This window comes from Excalfactoria chinensis, chromosome 10 (assembly GCF_039878825.1).
Source record: "Excalfactoria chinensis isolate bCotChi1 chromosome 10, bCotChi1.hap2, whole genome shotgun sequence".
Lineage (NCBI taxonomy): Eukaryota > Metazoa > Chordata > Aves > Galliformes > Phasianidae > Excalfactoria > Excalfactoria chinensis.
In genome coordinates this window covers 10184506-10207013 of record NC_092834.1, presented here as the reverse complement: position 1 = coordinate 10207013, position 22508 = coordinate 10184506, and the positions used below count along the sequence as shown (strand labels likewise).

Sequence of the window (22508 nt, the reverse complement as noted above, 5' to 3'; positions counted from 1 at the left end):
TAGAGAAAATGTAGTGCAGCAGCGATTGCAAAGAAAGCTCACAGTGCTGGTGGGACCCTCAGGGAAACAAACAAGCAGTTATACACACCACTTCCATATTTGATTGGGAGGAGGGTCTTTGTTCTCATCCTACAGTTTTGGCTGCTGCCTGGAAGAATTTACCAGGTCTTGCATTTCCAGTATTTTGGGGGGTTACTGGGAGGGTAAGTTCCCACAGCATACTTATTTTTAAAAGGTTCTTTGGAGCTGGGAATAGGCTGTGCTTTTAACAAACAAATGTAGTCATTGAAGCTCCGTCTTCAGTAGATAAAACAAAGGAGGCTTTAAATTCATTCTAGGTCAGTGACAGTAAGAAACTTGTGTGTTTTAGAGTAGATACGATTCTGTTTCATCAGGACTAGAGCTTTGGGTAAAATGTGTCTCTGCAGTAGTCCTTGAGATTGTTTAAGTTAAGAGCGCATGGAGTTGCCAGTTATCAAAACAAACTTGCGTTTACTGTGAAGCTGCATAGTAGGAAGCAACTCACAAATGTTTCATGTATTCTGGAAGTTATTTTTGAAAACTAACTGCATTGTGCCCTTGTGTTTTAGTGGTGGTGGTTTTTGTGTGTGTGTTTTTTTTTTAAGTCATTTCACAGAAATAACCAAAATATGGTCTTTTCAAAACCTTATTTTGGACTGCTGTGTTTAGTTTGATGGAGAGAGATTTTCCTAAAGAGGTTTCTGTGATAGCACTGCAGCTGAGCACACAGCATAGGCAACAGCTCTTTTAAGCAGCCTGTTTTATTTTTTCCTTTAGTGAAAAATGGCAATTGAAAAGAGCAAGTTCATGTAATACACATTGCAATCAAATTACACAGGGAAGTTTCATCTCTAGCTTAATATTAAGACAATGCAAAAGCAGTAAATTTAAAAACATGGTAGATATTTCCCTCAGACCATAATCCTCTGCAAAATTGCAGTGCCAAAGCAACCAGGACAGGAGCTGTTCTTACAACTTGCCTCCATCTTGTCTAGGACCTTTTTAAAAAGAAGTCTAATTCTTCAAAGAAGGCAGCTGAAACTGTTCTGTCACCAAAGATGTAGTCAGCAGAAAAAAATGCAAGCCAGCTGATGTCATCCCATTCAGTTCAGTGTTTATTAGATTGGGCTGCATGGCTTGTTACTTTCAGTATTTCTGGAAAGAAATATGAAGTGTAATAGTAGAAAACATGGGTGAGTAACAATATTCTGATGTAACACTAAAACCTGTGTTGAAAAGCTGTTATCCTAGTTGTGCTTTTTTTACGATGTTAGGATCAAAGCTGTAAATATTCAACGAGATTGAGAGACTTAAGGCTTTTCTTTATGGATCTGCTTGTATCGTATGTCATTTAATCTGAAACTGTCTTCTTGTTTTCCCTTAAACACAGGTCAGAACTTCAGGCAACAGTATCATTCTAGGGGTGCTAGCGCCTTCTCAATTAAGATAAATAAGTACCTTGTCCACTTCGCTTTCCATAGTGACCTATGGATTTTTTTCCCAACCTCTGTTTTTAGCATCTTTGCTAATTTCTTGAAGAAAATAAATGGCATATTAATGCATTCACAGATGATATCATATAATCAAGTATTTTGTATAATTGAGAGGGATATGATTAACGGGAATCCAAAATGATGGTTCTTTGATTTAAAATGAAGACTTTAGTGAGAAGTTTGCAGTGTGCCATCAGCTGTTAGCATGCACGGTGTAGTGTGTTAGCAGGTAAAGCCATGTTCCTCAGAAGCAAACTGAGGTACATAAATGGGCAATGTGTCTGTTGCTCAGTGTCCAGCAACAACACAGGGTTTTGCTCTTTGAACCTGTTTCCTTTTCATAGTGCAGCCAGCAGCAGCTCCTGGTAGGTTGGGCAGGTGATGGGGCCTTCCTACTCAGCATGCACCCACTGCTGCCCAGGCAGAGGCTGTAACCTTGGCACAAAGCACCACTTCCCAGGCTCGTGCCAGGGCTGTTCATCCCGGAGCTGGTCTGACGCAGTCATTTTCCGTACTTCAACGTAACTGTGAAAAGCAGTTTTGTGCTTCTACTTAAAAGGAAAAAAGAAAAGTCTTTCAGTGTCTTCAGGGTGTGAGGCAGGAAGTGTCTGCTTGGTTCCTACAAACGCCTGTGAAGTTTGAGAACTGAGCGAAGCACGTTGGATCCAGGGGTGGTGACTGTAAGACCTGTGAAGCCAAAGCTGCGGCACCGTGAGAGTTCAACTCTAAACCATTGCGTTCAGATTTACTTCTCTTAATTGAGGCAAGTAGCATAATGAGAAAGGTTAAGCTGACTATTATGCATAACAGATCTTGAGAACATGTGTTCCGAACTCTATCTGAAAGTCTACAAAATGTGGCTTAAAGAAGCCAATTCATAAAATATTATTTGGTCTGTTTCCATGGGATTTCCAAGTATTTCCTACTGATAACTGCTCTTTGTTTACAGTTTCTAAGACAGTTTTCACTCTCTTGGAGTTCTTCCACAGTTCTTTGTGCTCCTATTTTTAAATAAGCTTTTATTTCCGTTTTCTTGAGGGATTCCTTTTTGAAAATCTGGGAGTACGCAGCAGGGAAAGTCTTTCGTCTCCCTACATTCAGTGACTTCTGACCTCAAAAAAGAAAAAAAAATAATAAAAGTTATTATCTTTAATTACATTTTGTAAAACTTTGCTATCTATTGCATAATAGGCATTGCTTTAAACAAACAATTTACTTTGGAGTTTATTAACAGGAGCTCCCAGTGCCATTCAGTGCGGTGGCAGCGTAGTGACTGGCATGAAGCAGGAAATGAGATTGTACGGCAGGATGGAAAAGCAGCGTGGCATTTGCCAATATTCAATCTTTTGGTTCATCGAGCTTGGAAAAAATATTGTTCTGCTCTACTGCTCGTTTATTTTACATTGGCTAAGATTTTAATGTAATGTGAACAACTCTTTGCACCTTTTTTTGTTCTGTCTTGGACAGATATAGGTACGTGTGTGTATCATAAATAACGCTGATAAAGCTTGAATCTAAATGGACATATGAACAACACGACAAAAAGGGAATTTTTGAGAAATACAGCTATGTATGGGAGCTCATTTTAGCAACAGGAGCTTCTTTTGGAATTAAACAGACTAAGGTATTTCAGAAGTTTTATAACTAACTGAATAGAAAAATCACTTATGAGGAAAATCACAGGTTTTGTCCAGCTATATGTAAATAACAAAACCCACAGCATTCTATGGCCTCTGCCATATGATTTTGTCTCTACTTGTGTGATATTGTTAATGAAAATATCTAATGTGCCATCATATTTTGCACGTTAAAAATTATACTTTATAAAGATATCTCTTTATCTTTTTTTTTCCTCAATTTTTACTAAAAGGAAATGAAAAGGTTTACCCCAGAAATGTTATTTCCTGCTTAAGTGTGAGCTGGACTTAATGTTACTTACTCAGAAGACGTCTTACATGGTTGTCATCTGAGATAAAGGCAGATAGTCGTCATAGTTAGAAATGGCTGCTTGCCATTCTGTTTAAAAGAACAACTTGTGCAGTTTTTCTAAAGGGCTTAAAATCCACATTGAACCAACCTCTAAGGCTGGCAGCATCCGTATAGAAAAGAGAAACCAAGTAGGTTTATTTAACCATTTAATCTGCCTAAAATGTGCGTGTCCACTTGTTCATCTCCTTGGAATAAAAATGCTCAGAGAACAGGTTCTGAATTCATTCTGAGTTCATCATCGAGATTCTGCACATCCCTTCAAACCTATTTAAGCTAAGAAATAGCGGGAATTAAACCAAAGTTGGATCTGATTAAAGATGGCAAAGGTTTAGCTTTTCCCATGAACAGGACCCATCTACCTTGTCCTGCCAACTAGTGTTCCGTATTCTCTTCTTTTATACAGAAATGACCTCAAATATGCATGAGGTGATAAAAAGTAAGCTTTTGATAAGTTAGATGTTAGGAGAGGACAAAATCTAGAGGTTTATAGTATTAATATTTATACAGAATTAAGTCTCCCTTGCAATTTCCATCAATTTCAAGATTTACTGCAATCTTCTTTTTCCCCTCCCTTGTTCTCCTGGAACAAAAGGAAAATCACTCTATCTGTCAGTGATCGTTTTCCCACATTGAACAGTATCTAGCTCTGTGAAATTGTCATATTGAAATTAGAATCGAGGCTGACAAATATGCAGTGAAAGCACGACTTGACATATCTATTTTTATACTTTATTCTAATCAGTTAAAGAAGTATGACTTTATCTGTGAACTGTTTATCATAGGCAGCCTGAGCCTTAACCAGCGAGCAGTTAACTGTGTGCTTTTTTGCTTACAAAAATTTACACCATTTCTGCAAGTAAGCAAGCCATGGTGAAAATGAAGGAAATCAATGAATATTTAAAGCTTAGGTTAATGTTCACGTGGCTGTAAGTGAGGATGGCTGTATAAAGAGATCCAAGGACTTTTGTTATGTAGATTACAAGCCAGTGGCTTGAAGTACACCTACTACTGAAATTTCTAGATATCACAATACTATTTGAGAATACAAAAATCACAAGTTTAAAATATAGATATATTTGTTCTCATGAACTCTCTACAGGGCAGTATTTCGCTGTATGCTGACATTTTTTTTTCTGATGACTGATTTGATCCTAAGTTTTGTTATGATGCTGTACAGGTATAGTAGTTCAGGTATCTCGGGATGCCTCAACACTTGCATTGCAGTTTGTGCCAAAAGTGCACTTTTGAAGTGAATCTGCCGGTTGTTCTCTGTGTGTTTTCATTGGGTGACTGACAACAACTGTGACGTGTAAACTGAATCTCTTCTGCGTGAAACTAGAGGATGCAGGCGGGGAACAGGCTTTATGCCTAGAGTGCTAGCAGGTGGTGAGCCTATGGGACCAGACTAGAACACCTGAAATTAAACAACCCAAGACGTATGTTGTGTAGCTGTGAAGTCCTTGTTATGAACCACGGCTTCATGCGTACATGGAAAGAAAACAGACTTTTCTCACTCTGGTGTCTGCAAATTTCATACTTCAGGGTTTCTTGTTTCTCTACAAGCTGAGGGGAAAACTGGCTAAAAGTTGGCTTTTCTCAGAACAGATTTTGTTTTGATGAAAATTCAACTTCATTTACTGTTTTAGTGGAACATTTGAGCAACCAGTCCGGTTACATATCAAGTACTCAGGTGCTTAGTTTCATGCTGTATCCATTGCACTAACAGTAGTGGGAAGGCTGGAACTTGTGTGGAGTTTCTTCTTATTGTCTGAGTCTTACTGTGAAAACAGTATTTGCATGAGTTATCCTGACTTAGTCTGTTCCCCAGCTTTTGTAATGGGGGCATATTTGGTTGCTTGGTTACCTATTTTAGAGTGCTGTATTTTAGATGATCTTTGATGGAACGGTTCTCTAGAAGGTGACTAAGGAGCATGATGCAGATTTTCAGCAGGTCTCAAATGTAAACACATATATGCAAGCAGCAGTGAAATTGTAATCAATAATTACAATTTGCATATTTGTTCTCACATACTGGATGTGTTTATACATTGTTTATATATGCCACTTTATTGTTCCTGTATCCTTAAGCTAAAAGAAAGAAGATGTTACAGAACTGTGTGATTTGCACCAGCAGGAGTAGTGACAGTGGGTATCCCATAAGATTTTGAGAGGAAAAATTGACAATGTGCAATGGAGAAATCAAGCTCTTGTACTTGATTAGCAATCCCTTTATTCTAGAGCAAGCAGCAGCTCAACTGATCTTTATTTTATAAGGAAAAGTTTGATTTGTTTACAAAACATGACAAGTGCAATTTGGAGCATGTGAAATAAAAGATTCACTGAAATGTTGTATCTGATGAGAGCTGCCAGCTGTTTGACACGACATGGGGCAGCAGTTTAAGATCAAACCAGCTTAGAAGTGAAGTTGCGCTGTTTGGTGCAGTGACATGGAGTATTTATATGAGTAACATCTGTTTAATTCATTTCATCAAGTTTCAATAAACGTGTCTGCTAATTTTGCTGTTATAATGGAATTTCTGCTGGCACGGCTCAAAAGAATTAAGCAGAATGGCATATATGTGTATTCCAGGTGAGCATTTTTAACTGCTTTCACTGCATTAAACCTCAGAACCATGGTGTGGTCAGTGCTTATGACAGTGGGTTTTTCTCCCTAAGGCTTAGCTTCCTAGAATAATCATGGATCTTAGTGAGCATTTGGAAAGTAAAAGGAGAATTCTCCCTGTCATGATGGCATCAGTTCTTGAGAGGATACATAAAACATGACCAGAAGATGGAAAATGATAAGGAAACAAACAAAGAATAAATATGGTGGGCTTAAAAGCGATCTGAAAATATTTATAGAGATCTTCAGTGTCTCTTTGGGCCCGAGGGCCATTAAATGCCCATTAATATTTAAATGTTGTAAATCTCATATTATTTTGATCTGAAATTAATGTTTCATTTTTTAAGCTGAGATGTGAGTGTTAACTGATTATTTTTTCCCCTCAGAAATGCTGATCATGAGTAATTAATAAGAAGCAGAATGGCAGCTCCCAATGCTTTCGTGAGGGCTGACAGTTATAGCAGCAGCTCCTGCATTCTCCATCCAGGTCTGAGTCTTACAATATGCTAAGAGCTGTGCCAGTGTCTAGGCATAAGATAGTCTTCATTTGAAAGATTCTGCCATCTGGTGAAAGCTAAAGGCAATTTATAGGCATAAACAAAATGGATATAATAGGGAGAATATCATAGAAGTGATTGTGGTTGTCAGCATTTTAATTTTTGGAAGGGAGAAGTAGTGGAGTGTGTGGGTGAATGCAGCCGTGACCGTAGGTTAGCGCTCTGTGTTATTTCCAGGGAATGAAGTTAAAAAGTTTTCTTCTCTGCAGTTCTGCCTATTTGAAGGCATATACGTTGTTGTCCAAATTGCCTCAGATTTCCTGGGTTTTTTTGTTTGTTTATTTTTTTCTCTCCAGATAGGAACTGTTTGTGTTCAGGCTCTCAAAGTTATAATCTGAAATTTTCAGGCTTCTGTCTCATGCATACAAGAGCTAGTCATTTTCTGCTTTGCTGTTTGCAGCAGGGTTAGGATTTTCTTTTTGTTTTAAAGAAAGCAGAGGTGCTCCTTCAGTCGCTTCTCTCCAGGATTGTGAGTTTTCAGGAAACAAACCTGCAGGGCTAGAAGTTAAAAACTGCAAGTTAGCAGTTAAGATGGATTCTAATTACTGCACAATCCTTGAAAACATATTCAGGGGGGAAGATGAAGAGTGATACTGGGGATGGCCTTAGGTAATAAGGCAGAAGAGGTAATAGTATTAGATCAAAACAGGGATGCTTATTCTTTTGGAATACAGAAACCTCTTGAACCACAGCTAATTCAGATGTGTACTGCTAGATTTTCCCACCCACTGGGACAGAGTGATTTCTTGTTGGCAGTGTTTGGATGTTTTATGTGCACTTCCTTTCAGGAAGGGATGAAAAGGGAAGGTGGTGTAAGCTTGAGCTGAACGCAGCCAGTGCGGTTCATCATCTTCAAATATGCCTGAATCTTTCTGACCTACTTCTATTATGTTAATTCATTTTTCTTCTTTAAAAACATGTAATAATTTACTCTCTTCTTTAACATATATCTTGTTTTCCTTTCAGTCTCTACAGTGGTAGGAAGATTTCTGTCTAAAACACATCTCTTTTCAGTCATTGGAAACCCTACTGCCAGACAGCAGCTATTTAGCGTTCGAACTGCCGTGGTACTTCTACCTCGTGGGTCTTTGTATTGATTTTCCATGTGGGAAATTTAACCCTATCATTCAAGAGTAAATAGTGGAACCAACTGTTTACAAAGTCAGACCACTTCTTTGACATCAGAAAGGGCAGTGTACATTGTGGCTGGCCTCCTGCTAGTTACTGATACCATTTTGAAGAGCAGTGGTTTGTATGTGCAGCTGTCAAGACTAGCAACTAAAATGACTTTTCAAGTGCATCTAACACCAGGTTGTGCTGTTGAATGATCTTGAGTACAGATACAGTACTGGGCAGTGCTGCCACCAGGCAGATGACAACTTTGCTCCTAGGGAAAGGAGCCTGGTTGTAACACGGTGTGTGTGGACAATGGTACTGTACTCAACTCTGAATCATAATGGAATTCTGCTGTGTAACTTCAAAGTAGTTTTTGTTAGTTGATAAGGTAACTAAACCAGCTCTATGAGTAAGACTCTGAATCTTTTTTGTTCAGCAACGCCCTACTGTTTGTAGTAGAGTTGCTCTTTGTTGGCCTTTTGTAGAATTCTGTTGCTCTTAATGTGGTGCTTATATACATAGAAAGCTATCTATATGCAGGTTTCGGTTTAATATGCTTTGCCTTTTTGTACTGCAGCAGAACATTTAACAGATGTCACTTGTTTTCCATATCAGTGTGGTAACAAACATATGCCTTCATTTTTTAGCAAAGGAATATTAGAGTATTTATATATGTGTGATATTAGATGGAACAGTTTTGTTTTAGCAAAAGCACATTTCACTTTTGCTTTAAACTCTTTTCTGATTATAAAGTCTGAATTTACTGATCATTCAGCTCATCTTGGAAGAGACTTTACCTGGAATTTGCTTCCTCTGGGCTGTATAAAAATAGGATTATAGAACATCTGTCTGCACAGTAGGAATATTTCATTCTAAAGTACAAAAATAAAACTACAAAAGATAAAGAGACTAGCATTCCTGGCAAGAAGTTATCCTTTCTTTATGTTCCTTGTATCCATCAGGCAGTAGCATCTTGGAGATAGAAGGCAGGAGACAACAAAAGGAAAACTGAGAGAATCAAGGAGCCACATCATATCATTAATACTTGAGCAGTTTTGACAGTCACGCGTAGCCCTGTAAAACAGTGTTGTTTCAAAGTCTGTGATTAATAGGGAGCTCGGAGCAACCTCAGAATCAGACCCTCAGCACAAATTCATGGGAAAGGAGCATCCCATGCTGCCGTTGGTCGATGTACTCAAGAGCAGAAAATGTAAATGATCAAATGGGTTTATGAAATAATTCCCAAAAATATCTATTTGAAAGTCTGTAAGTACCACCGAGAGTCCTTGTTTGTTTGTTTGTTCTGTCAATTCCACAGAACTTTTATTTAAAACAAGAAGTCTGACTTTCAGGAGTCATTTGCTGACATCTTGTTTGGTAGTTTTCTGTAGCTCTTAGTTTTTGAAGAAGACAGCCACGGGAGCATTTTTTTGGAGGTGAGCAAATGTATTTACTCTCCCATTTCTACATTTCATTGATCAGAAAGATATTGCAAAGATACATGCTTTGTTGTATTTTCATTAACACCTCATCAGCCCAAGAGAAACTCGTCACTGATAGTTGTTGATAGCATAATATAGTTGCTGAAGTCTTGGATGCTGGTTAAATGCTGGGTATGTGATGATGGAGCAAAGAAGCATTTCAGTCATTTTTTTTTTTTAAATCATTATTTAATTGCAATATAAAAGATCTATAAAAAATGAGAAATATTATAAAACTTTTAATTACAGCCTTGAAATACCCATGTGAATTAAATAGGTAACATTTTCATATTGGGAACAAAAATTATTTATGGGTTAATGTATTCTGTATACAGAGAAACAAGTAACTACTGTATTTTGTGTTTATGAAAATAACTTGTACCTCAGATTTACACAGAAATGACTGTAAAGAAGAAATACAGTTGAGATGTACTTTAGACAACATAGCCTAACAGTATCATATAACAAAACCATAGAATGTGCATGATTAAAAAGGGCTGAAATAATGGGACAATCCAGATAAAAATACCCTTTGTACTCATGTATTGGTGAAGCTGAGTTCAACAGCCTGGGCTAAGATATGTTGGCTCAAGACATGAGAGCACTCAGGGAATTAGCTCCTGTTTATAGGCTTTCTTGCCTGCTGGGTGCCACTCACCACCTTTCAGCAGTACATGTGTTTAAACCTCATGCTCCAAAGCTTTGCCCTCATACAGGCCGCTGGTCCTGCTGTTGCCCTCCACTGGTTTTCTGGCTGCTTCTACTGTCTGTGTAGAGAGAACATAAAATGCCATAACTCAGTCTGGTAAAAAGCAAGAGCTCCTTGTCTTGTATCTTCTGTGTTAACTTGCTTCAAAGGCTGTTTTAGATGGCCCTTTAATTGGAGTTTGTTGATACTCCAGAGGCCAAGGTTGTTGTTATTGCTGTTTTTAAAGAAGGTTCTTGTAGGATCATGGCTTTCCAGCACTTGCACCTGTGCAGTGCTGACTGACTTTACCAGTCATCTACTTTGAACAGGGGAGATTAGAAGCAGCTATCGTCAGATGTTTATCTGGTGATCTTCAGTGCCTCCTCATCTTCATCATTAGTAAGTGGGAAGCTGATGCTGGGCTCTGTCATTTTCCTCTGTTATTTAATGTGTTCTGTTTTCAGGGAAGGAGGAACATGTGTTCTTCTTCACTGTCAACAGCTCTGACATCCATTAAACATTTCAATTAAATAAAGTTGAAGCCATCTTCTGGTTATTCATGTATGGCTGACAACATCTGGCTCACAACTACTTCTGCTGGACAGAATCCCCACACTGCTGTGTTTGCTGCCCACAGCAGCTGCCGGGGCATCGTTCAGCTTGATGGGAAGTCTGCAGAGGACTTTGGCAGAGCCAGTGTTCCTCTCTGCATCGCGGTGCTTAGTAGTGCAATCTAATGCAAAACGTCCAGCTGATTTTAGGCAAGCCTTCGTTACTCCCAAGACAGGACATTTAGAGTTATGAGGAACTTTGTATAATTTCTTTCAAATTGTTTGACATGTTTATAATATATTAAGGGCTTGCTAAGACAATAATCATTTGTAATAGATGTAATATCTTCTTAGCAAATTTCCTTGCCGTATGTTTTAATGTTCCGTGATGTTTCACCCACACTACTTAGTGAGCAAAACCTAAAACTGCTGTAGTGATTTTAAATTCTTTTCAATTGAAGTTGAAAAGATAGGTTTTTCTTCAATACTAAAAGATGGCAATTATCTTGATATGACATTCAGACTGAATCTTGCTGATTATTACAGTGATCACAGACTGCATTTTAATGCAAGCATAAAAGTTAACATATTAGAACACTTTCTTGGATTTTACCTCTATCTTAAAACACACTAAATAGTACAAATATCTCTTCTTTTTTGTTGTTGTTCTTGGAAAATGGACAGTTTTCATTATTAAGCTTTTTCTTGTTAGTGATAAGAGGGTCTTAAATATTTAGTGCACATAGGTCAGAATCTGCTATATACATGTATCACACCAGAAGGGTTTCAGTTATAATACAGCTATGAAAAAATACTTTGTGTTTTACACTTATTCTCTCTATATTAAATGTCATTACAGTCCTCCGTGTTCTGACACTAAGGACTTGTGTTCTGGAGACGTATGTGTGAAATAGGAGAGAGAGTAATTTAACAGCACAGCCATTTTCCAGATGAATGCTCTGCAATGCTAAGATACTCTGTATGAAAGATATTTACTGTAGACAGAGATTATTACAGGGGATTTTCGTGCAAGATGATCATTTGCAGTGTGGAAAAAAATATATATATTATTCCATATTAACTATTAGCTATAATTAAAATAGACAAGCATTAGATTTTTACATAGCTACTTATATTACAGCAGCTCATGGAAGTCCTACAGGGATTGGGGTCCAGATGTCCTAGATACTGTGAAAAGTTGTCATAAATGATGATCCTCACTCATAATCACACAAAAGGTAAATGAGTCATAAAGCTAGATGGGGCACAAAGATACCAAGGTGACTTGTTCAGAGTTGCACTGGGACCATGTGGAAGATCTCACTATAGAATTTAGGTTTCTGTAATGTAGTAGTCCAGTGCTGCAGGCAGTTTTGTCTTTGCCCTAGATACAGCATAGCATTAGCTTCTGGTGCTTACCCACAGCTTTCTGCAGTGGCCTTTTGAAGAAATGTGCCATGTGACAACACACTGCCTGCATTACACCGTCTCCTTTTACCCTAGTAACTCCTGAACCAATGAGTCTATTCCAGTGAAATTAAGCAAAGTGCTCGAGATCTTCAGGCTAAGACAGTTCTTCAGATGGCTAAAGAGAGATGCTGTGACACTGCGTGAAAAGCCATGTAAGGAAATGCTGCTCAGAAGATGAAGATCACAGTTTCATAAGGTCTGTGCCCTAACGTGGGAGAGATTAGTTAGCAGTAGCACCTTACTAGACAGATAAAAGTTGAAGAAAAATATCTGCAGAAAAGCAGATTTCCTTAGCTCAAAACTTCCGTTAGTTTTCTAAGCAAATGGAATGTGAATAGTACAGATTGGGTTAGCCAGATCCTTATGTAGCAGCAGAAATTAAGCTTACGTGGGGAAAGATTTATTTCAAGTGATGCAGGTTCAGCTCTCACTTGCTTTGAGGTATTGACCAAGAAGCAGGATATGCCATCCTGATATTGCGTGTAAGAAGAAGCAGGAGTTTCATCTTCAAGTTCTCCATAACACCACCAAGAAGAGAAACGTGTGAGAATGCATAGCATGGAATGAAAAGGAAAAAGTCTATCCAAATGAGCAGCCCTGATGTTCTCATTAAAACAGACATTTATAGCCTTCTAGTTTCCTGCTCCTACAGCAAGGAAAAAATCCCAAAATGAGGATATACTGACCAAGTGCTCAGTACTGTGGTGAAATGGTCCTGAGAGAAGTTCTCACCAATACAACCATTGGAGTCACACGGATGTTTCTGAAGAGTGGATCTGTAAGTTGAAACTGGTCAGTGAAATAACCAAGGAGTCACTTAATACCCAATTTATGTTCCTTGTACTCATAATTTCCGGTTTTTGTATTAGTTGAGTTAAATGAGTACAGCAAAGATCTGTTTTACTAGCTTACAGAAGTAATATTAACAGGGAAAAATGTGTGACTAATCACATAATAAAAACATGAACTCCAAAGTAGCTTCCTGAAGACAGCCATCTAAACCATCATTAACAGCACCACCATTTCTGTTTCAAGTGTTTATCAAGAAAGGCTTTAGCATCATATAACTGTGATTAACTTATTTATTTTTATCCTCTGCTGTTACTTGTAATTAACTCTCAGTGAACAGACGCTTCTGTTTAAGGGCTGAGTGTTGATGTTGTGTTTAAAAGGTTTTTTCCTTTGGCAGCTGAGTAACTTCAGCCGTACATTGAATGCTCTGTAGTTTCCAGAGCATCTGCTCTATGCCGTGGTTTTTGTACAACTCTTCTATGTGTTTTAAACCTAGAAATGACATATTTTTCAGCAAAGAAATTGGATGGTTCAGACGTACTAAAAATGCTAAAAGTGCTGCAAAGTTAAATACATGTTGTAGCAGTGATATCACAAGTTTAAGAGTTGTGGAAAGATCTATTTATACTTGGAGTATGGAGGATATTGTGGTCCTTTGGCTTTGCCTTCAAAATTTTTTGTAGTTATCAGTGTTTCCAGCCTGGCTGCAGTGAAGAGTGGTACTTCCTATCGCATCAGGGCACAGAAACCTTGCAGTGACCTTGCCAGATTCAGTTTGTATACATACTCACTTCAGTCTTCTCCCCTCCTTTTTTGCCTTCTGTAGAGGCACAATGCAATTATACCTGTGGTCATCATTTTGCAGATTACTGTTTCCAGATCAGTTGAAGCATCATTGTTAGAAGTTTGGGAAATGTGTAACAAGCTGTAAGTAACACAGTGCCACCCTTCCTGCAGCCCCCTTACAGTTGCAGGGCTCTTCATCTAATGTGGTCCTGATGAGAAAATTTTGAGAGAATTAAGTTGCTGCCAAGAAGGAATTTTTGTGATCTCCTTTTCTAACCAAGTTGGATCTGTTAATTATAGTGTTCTGTGGTATTTGTGTCTGTCTTTTTCTTGAGGCTTAGACTTTGTGGGGCGTTGCTCAATAGCAGCATTTCTGAATACTGATTGCAATCTAAACATTCTGGTTAACATAGGGCATCTCTGACAGAGTAGGAACAAGCAATAGACATCTTTTATAGAGGGAGAGGAGACACTGGTGCTATCTTTTATTCTGTGTAGAAGAGAAAGGATGGACTGATAGCATAGAAGCAGTCATTTCTCATAACATCTGGACTTCAGCCTCTTGTTCTGTGTCTATTTAAATGTTTTGTATGAAGACAAGTGCTTTCAATAGAGCAGCTGGAGAAAAAAAGCTCCATTCCTCAGTACTGTCCTAGCATGAAGGCTCAGCTTGTTTCTGGGGTCTCTCTCAAATCAGGAAGAATGGAACTTTAGAATGGGGTTCCTCCATCTGGCATTACTGCCCTGACTGCTAGTATGAAAAAAATAATGGAAGGATCCCTGCTTTCCCTTCCAAATTTATGAACAGCATCCAGGCTGTCCTGGGAAGGTGTCAGGGTTAGGCTGAGCGGTCATACACTCAGGCTTCTGATGAGCATTGGGCAGATACATCACCATTTCCAGAGTGTGTTTTAATGTCACTGGCTGTGGACTGATCTGTATTAGGCCAATGCCAGCACCACTGGCACTGTCTGTAGACTGCATTAGTTGCTCTAGGCTTGTTTTTGCCTTTGCTCCCCAATCAGGGGGAGGTTGATGGATGGTATGTTAACCACCCAGAGCTTTGCAGATCTTCTGCTGTGATTGGTTAGCCCAGCTTCAGGGCAACAATTTGTTTACAAGAGGAGTGCCCAAGTCTTCCTATTGAAACCTAACTGATGTCTCTTAGTATTGCTAATGTTGCTAATATTTATCAGTGAGATTCCTATTCGATCCATAAACATAACAATAAGTTTTGAGTGTAGAAATGTGAGCTGATAAGGCTGAATGTGTTTAGATTGCAAGCTGACTTTTTTTTTTTAACATAAGTGAAGAGGTCAAAGATGCAGTGATCCTGTTGCTTCAGAAGTGACGCCAGATCCCTAGATAGTGTCTGCCCTTGTGAAATGCAAGACGCATCTGAGAAGGATAACAGCAAAGTGCAGCAGAGATAAAGGATTGACATGGTTTGAAAGGGATATCCATTATCATTTTCTAAAATAGGAGATAACGTGAGCTTCAAGACAAACACGGAAGATAGTGATCTTTTTTATAAAAGAGTTAATCGTGTGTTTAGCAGCTGATCGATTCACTACGGTTCAAAGAATTAGTAGGAGAAAATTAGGAAGGAGAGAGAAGCTTTCCTTGTCTAATGCATGCTCTTTTAGTATGTCTTTCTAATTCAGATCTCCATTTTATATTACCAATTTGTTGCTCTTTACTGTGCTGTTACCTTTATTTCAATAGCATTAATTCATTTTGGTCTTGAGCACAGTTGGTTGCAAACTGCTGTATCTCTGTTACAAATTAACTTGTCCTTTTTAAAAAAAAGAGTCAGCCAGAAATGTCAAACTTGTTTCACAACAGAAATGTTGAACATAGAAGTTGGCTCCAATACAGTGTCCACCCAGTGGTTCTATGAATAAGTGTTTATAGACTGCACTGAGCTTTCCAGCCAACTCCTGGTGTCCCCTATAATTGCTACTGTAGGAAACAAAATTGTTAATCTCAAAAAGCAAACTCTTCATCTGAGCTGTGTAAAGCTATTATTCTTCTTTTTGTGCAGTTTGCTGAAGTACAACAAACTTACGTATTCAAAGAATACAGAAATACAAGATGGACTCACTGTAAGTCTTATTCCGACTCCAGTGCTTGTTGACAACAGCACTCTGATCTTCTTGACTTCTCTTAGAGCCCTTTGGGTTTGTTTGGTAGTTCTGTGGGGGTGGGAGGAGGTGGTCCTTATATCTATTTTAGTGGCTGCGTGGGTTTTTTGGCTTTAAGAGCTGGACTTTTTTTGTGTTTGTGTTTAGTTTTTAGGTTTGGGTTGGGTATTATTTTGTCTGTGGTTTTGTTTATCCACAACGTGTTCTGTGCTCTGGGCTGTTTTGGTGCAATTGTGCTCTTTTCTCAGAATGCGTTAATCCTCCTCTCTGTGCACATGTGCATTTTTTCTATGTTTTTTTTCTATGCTCTTTCTTGCTTTTTAAAAAAGGTAGAAGGAAAAGCTCAGGAAAAATTAAAAATAAAAACAGGAAAAGAAATCCCAACTATATTGACAAAGGTGAGCATTTGCAGTGGTCAAAGTAGCAATGAAAATCTGCAAAACTCTGCCTGGTAGCTACTGGAATAATGCTGAAAGGCATGGGTTTGTGCCTATCCTATGGGATCATGCAAGGGATAATTTCCTTCTCTATCATTCACATCATGCAGTTACGCATGAACTGGTTAGTACTGCTGTAGCTGACTGATATTGGTAATTGCTCTTTGACTGTATTAATATGGCACACATGCTGTATCTTTCACTAACTCATAGCTATAGCCTCTGTGAGTAGAAAACAGTTACAAAATGATATACAGGCAAGAGTCATTTAAAAACTCTGAAATACACGCTGTAGAAGCTGGCATTGTCCTTCAGTACCACTCTGCTTCTGCTCCTTAAATATGATGGTCCTATCTAAACACACAATGTGCTATACAGTAATAGAGGGGGAAAAATAAGGAAAAATTGTGTACCACCTGCTGATGTGTGAATTGGATAGCTATGCAGGAAACGATGTGCTAAATTACTCTGATAGAAAGAAGAAAAGTTTGAAAGTAAAGGATTTATTTTGAAACACTGAATTAGAACATAATATGTGCTCAAATTGAAATACAATAGCTCAATTCAATGTAACATTGGCTGCTGACATTTAAAGTTTGAACAAATTTAATGGGTCTAGATCTTCAACATGAAATGATAGTCAGTGCATACTGCTATAATGCATGCAAAAGATTAAAGATTATACTTTATTAAATTGGAATTACAATTCTGAAAGGCTTTCAGCATTAAAGTCCACGTGTGTAGGAAAATGTGTGCCTGGATAAGTGTACTTGTACGTTTGGAATGCAGTCAGCTTTTCCAAAGTTCCTTGGACAATGTACTTGTGGTTTTGTGAATACTGAGTGTCAGATAGAGAGATCTTTGCACTATATTTGACTATGTGGGGTTAGTAGATCTTTTACTTTGTAATATGTACACATTTTTTTTGGTACAAAACTAAAGTAGCATTCCAGATACTAAAATATTCATTCATGCTGTGTGATTCCTTATACGCCCTATATTTTTGTGACCCTTTAACTGAGGCATGTTGCTGTGCGTCAGAATTCTATGTCAAACTTGTCTTTTTTTTTAGTATTATTAGAAATTTTAATCACAAAACAAGCATCTTTTCTTAATATGTTACTAAGGGAGATACTCTTGGTTACAGAAAAACTTCAATACAAGTCTGTTTGCTAGGAATTTATTACTATGAAATTGCAGAGGAGTGGGGATGCGGAAAACAGGCAAAAGACAGAAAATTATAACAAGACTTATTAGGGAAGAATGCATTTAGTGGTCAGAGAGACCCAAATGTTCTTTCAAGAATAAAGGAAGCTGTGCATTAAAGGCCATTCTGACTCAGTTCTCAACTGAGGCCCAGAATTGATAAGAAATTAATGACAGGTATTTGACAGTGGGGAGAAAAAAAAGAAAGTGATAGTAATTCACATGAAGGAACTGTGAAACAGAGAAAAATGACATGGAAAGAGAGGTCTACCAGGAGAAAACATACAGTGGATTCAGTCACAGAAATGCATGAATTAGGAACAGGTCACATTCTGGATGCAGTTTTGACCTGTCGATAGATTGATGGCAAGGTCATCAACAAAATGACAAAATGAAAAGTAAAGTGTGTGCTTACTATTAATTTTCTGTTCTGGGAAGGATGCAAAATAATATACTTTTACTATATAAAGAAAATTAATAGTTTGAAGTCAGATAATAAGCAAGCAAAAATATTAAATGGTATTTCTGTCTCAACAATCTGTGCAGCTGCTATTTCATGCTCTATCCAGTTCTGAAGCCCAAAATTTTAAGTGATGCAGATAAATCAAGGAAGGTGCTGAAAAGAGAAATGACATGGTTTATAGTGTTTTCTCTTCACAAGAGAGACTTCTCTTTATTCCACGTAGTTATGTCATCCAGGAGGCAAAATCATAACAAGAATCATCAGTTGGAAACAGAAACATAATAAATTCAAATGAGAAATCAAACAACAGCTGAACAGTGCTGCTGATTAACCTTGAACAAACCCAAGGGAGGTACCGAGCTTTTCCTGCTCTTGATAGACTGAGGTCAGGAGTCGGTGCCTTTTTGGAAGGTCATAGAAGCTTTTAAGCCCAACAGTGGAGCAGCTAAGGAAAGTAATGATTTGTGATCTCATAACTGCTTTTAATTTATAAACATTGGAATTTATTAATCTTGGATGCTGATGAAAGTTGAAACTCTGTATTGGTCTGTGTATGATGGTGGACCAAAAGGATCAAGCTCCAAGGCTGTTTCCCCATCACCTGCTGAAAAGAGGCTGTCAGCAAAATGGTTGCCCAGGAGCAATGCTAGGCCAGGCTGTCACTGCAGAGGTAACCAACTGGCATTTCAAGGTGTAATCTGCAGAAGCTCTTCTAGTGGCCACCCCTTGGGACTGCCCCATTCTTCTTCAAATTCAGTTCGTAGTAATGCTGAAAGAGCTGCTGTCTTGATGCATATTCAGTAATGGAAAACTTTTAAAGCAAACATCTGCCAGCAGCATATTTCTTGTGGTTGTCCTAGCCATGAATTTTTCACATTGCTCTTCCTTTGCTCTTGCACAGTGTTAATCTCTGATCATGCTTCTCTCTCCCCTTTATTCGCTGGCACTCAGCTCAGTTTTAATGTAGAGATCATCTTGCACTGCTGATCACTGATGGGTTTTTTTTCTGCATCGAATGGAAAGACTAGGTCGGGTTGTTATTCCTACACTGGCTGGTTATGTTCAGTATGTGACGTTCTCTGCAGTTGTTCTGATTATGCCACGTCCTACTTCATTCCTCAGACTGTGTGAAGAGCCAGGTTTGCAATAGTCTCATTTTTCCTATGCCTTGCTCCATTGAGAAAAGCAGATCTGCCCCATCTTTTTAGATGGTAAAAACTGTCATATATACAGCACTAGTAATTGGACTTTTTACTGCTGTCAGCAGCTAGTAACTGCTAGGAACTCTCACACTGATATGTTGTACAACTGGCATTAGGAAAATGAGGAAACCACAGAAATACAGCTGTGTTCCAAAGTAACTCTTGTGTACTATTCTGTATAAACATGCATAGCTTGTCTGTTTAGTTTGTACAACAGAGCACAGGAAAAGCACTTTGAATTGTATAAATAAAACTGACTGTTCAATTCTAGCACCTGGAATGGTAAAAAAATGAAGTTTAACAAATCGATATGTATATAAATACACTTTTTAACTTAAATGGATTTTATTTTTTTTTTTTTAACCCATAATGAAATGAAGCATTTATACCAAAATGTTTGGAAATGGACAGGAATCTTTCATGGATTCTTCTGGCAATATGATAAAAATGGGCAGAGTGCATCCCACTGAGCTAACTGGTTTGATGCTTAACTCATGAAATAGAAGGAAAATATATTCAGAGAGACTGATAAATACTGTTGACACAGAAACTGGATGCAAATCTGGGATGGGTAAAGGAGGGGAAGGATTTTCATCTCCTTGGGGGCTTGTATCCAAAACAGAAAGATGGATTGACACAAAGGGAATAGTGTACTATGGAATGCATTGGACTGGAGTATTGTTCTTTTTGCACGAGAGAAGTGTAGAGGCTGCTTGATAAAGTGAAGGGAATACAAAAACGAGAGAAATAAGTGATTGAGAAGCAGGCATACTGAAACAATAACATCAATAAGCTGCTGTTCCAATGAGATGGAAAAGCAAGCTGTAATTTTGATACCACTAAAAATGACAGCAAGTCTATTGAAACTGTGAAAATGGGAGGGGGCTGGGGAAAGGGGAGGGGAAGGAGGGGGGAATAGAAAGGAGCATTGATGGTGAGGGGTGTTTCTTGTTTTTTGGTTTTGATTATTTGTTTTTCAGAAAATGTACTAAGTCTGGGAATCACTCTGAGGTTAATGACCATAGGATGGTTTGAAGAAGGTACTCTGTGTGAGGCCTTTTATTGAAAAGGTGATGAAATTGTCGCTTCTAACAGAATATCCATGTTTCCTTTTGTTAGTGGCAGAGCACACAGTCCTGCATCACAGTACTCAACTCAGGAGGGGGCCCGTGCATCTTGAATTTTTTTAGTACTGTAATGATCCAGTCTGAGATAGCAATTCATGTTTAGCAATTCTGATTTAATTTACAACTCAGCTAGAATATAATTATTTGCTGATTATACTTTAGATTTTGTGGTAGAAGAAAGATTGTTTTTGAAGTCTGTGGGAAGAGGAAAGACTCATAACTTTACATAGTCAACATTTATTTCCAGGAAACTGATTTTTCCACTAATGAAGGGCAAACAATGAATTTTCGGAGTTTTATTTATCCTAAAGTGAGAACTGATGCCAAGCTGAAGCACGGGCTAATGGACATCTTCATAATAAACCTGAAATCCTAATGCCTACACAAACGAGTTCTGTTAATTTGTACTGATGACTGAAAGATTTGCAAATTAGACAGTAAACAAGATTAGGAAAAAAGAAAAAAAAACAAGCTTATTCACTGTAAAGTTCAATGCATTCATTGACAGATAATCCATAGGATTTGGATATTTATAATAAATATTACCAAACATGGAACGTAGATGCTGGAGATGTCAGTTCAGCACTATGTTTTTACTTGAAGCAGCTGGTTATATTCATGTAGCTTTAGTAGTGGGAGTATGTTGTGTGGCTTTCCTGTCAGTTACTGGCAAGCAGTATCCCTGAGGGATTCATTCAGCTTTATAGACTTTCTACATCGTACAAAGAATGTGGAAGACCATGTGTGCCTTCTATGTGCTGGCAGCTGTCTTCAGGTTCAGGCTTTCTATTCACGAAAACTCCATTGTTCTACCATACAATTTCTCTCCCTTAATTGCAATTCATTTCATATATTCAATATATTCTTGCTTTTCTTTGTAAGTTATAGAATCACAGAACAGCTTAGTTTGGAAGGGATCTCAAAGATCATCTAGTTCCAGCTCCCTTGCTATGAGTAAGGTTGCCAGCCACTAAATCCAGCACCAAATCAGGTTGCTCAGGGCCTCATCCAACCCAGCCTTGAGCCTCCAGGGATGGGACATCCACATCTCTGGGCAGCCTGTGCCAGGGACTCACCACTCTCTCAGTTAAAAATTTCCCTCTGATAACTAATTTAAATCTCCCCTCTTTTAGTTTAAAACTATTCCTCCTTGTCTTATCACTAACTACCCATGTAAGAAGTTCATTTCCATTCCATTTATAATCTTCTTTTAAGTATTGTAAGACTGCCATTAGATCTCCCATGAGCCTTCTCCAGGATGAACAAGCCCAAGCTTCCTCAGCCAATCTTTGCTTTTTGCCATACCTCTCCTCCTCAAGATCACAAACTACCAAGGCATGGTCACTGCAGCCCACAGTGCCACAAATCTTAACCCTTTAATAATCTCCTCTGCAGTGGTCAGCAGCAGGTCCAGTAATACTTCTCCTCTGGTGGTTCTGTCTAATACCTGGACCAGGAAGTTACCCTCAATGGGCTCCAGGAGCCTCCTGCACTACTTCAGCTCTCCGTGCTGGTTGAAATCCTGCATCAGGATGAGAGTCATGCAGTTGAAGCGAGTTTCTTAGAGGCAGCTCTTCACACTCTATCCACCTGTTAATGTAGAGGGCAGCTCCCCCATATCTCCTTCCCTGCTTATCTCTTCTGAAAAGCTTGTAGCCTTAATCTCATTATCAAGGCCACTAGCATCATTTCAAAATGGCTGGATCAGTTCAAAGCTGATGCTGTATGCAACTCTGGTTCTTGGGAGAAACTAGTGGCTGGACAGCACATTTACCTGCTTATCAGAAGGCATCAAACAAAATATTAGGACTCCCCAATTGCTCCTCAGGAGTCAAAGTTACAATGATAGGTTTATTGTCCAATGAAAAACCTGCATCTGTTCTGTGGATGTGCATCAGTATGGCTGAGAAATCTTCATCAGAGAATATGAGGAACAGATGGATTTTCAGAGAGATATCCTCCTGATTTTTTCCTCTTCTGGAATAAGACTTCTCTCCTCATACTGATCCTACTCCGTTGTCTTGGTCTCAAATCACTTCTGGCAGCTGGTACATTCTGTAGCATTGGAACTGTTGCTTCAGCTTCTGCTCTGAACCTGTGACCTCTGCTGGCACAAATGCCAGAGCTAGTGCAGGTCCATACAGTGTTAATTCATTGCTGCAGTCATATGGCACTTGTTAGCCCATGGAAATGAGAAATCATAATGCTGGCAGACATGTTTCTTGCTCAAAATCCTGTTTTTGTGTTGCTCTTCTGGCTTTGCATTACCTGTGATGCCAGGGTTGCCAGTCCCGAGCTGGAAGACTGAGGCAGGGATTAGTGATGCTTCCTTAGCTTTGTGACAGCTTCTCTGTCTGTTTCC

General features: G+C 38.6%; 1 protein-coding gene across 20 annotated transcripts in view; it reads left to right on the top strand.

Annotated features, from left to right (window-relative positions):
• The window catches only part of SEMA6D (semaphorin 6D), a 589434-nt gene that overhangs the window by 424281 nt on the left and 142645 nt on the right, over positions 1-22508 (top strand). The window contains exon 1 of one of the 20 annotated variants that reach the window (XM_072345113.1): positions 2188-2277. The exons of the other annotated variants lie outside the window; for them this stretch is intronic. The gene's annotated coding sequence lies outside the window, so the exon portion shown is untranslated. Of the gene's footprint in view, positions 1-2187; positions 2278-22508 lie in introns of those variants that run through there. 20 annotated transcript variants of the gene reach the window in all.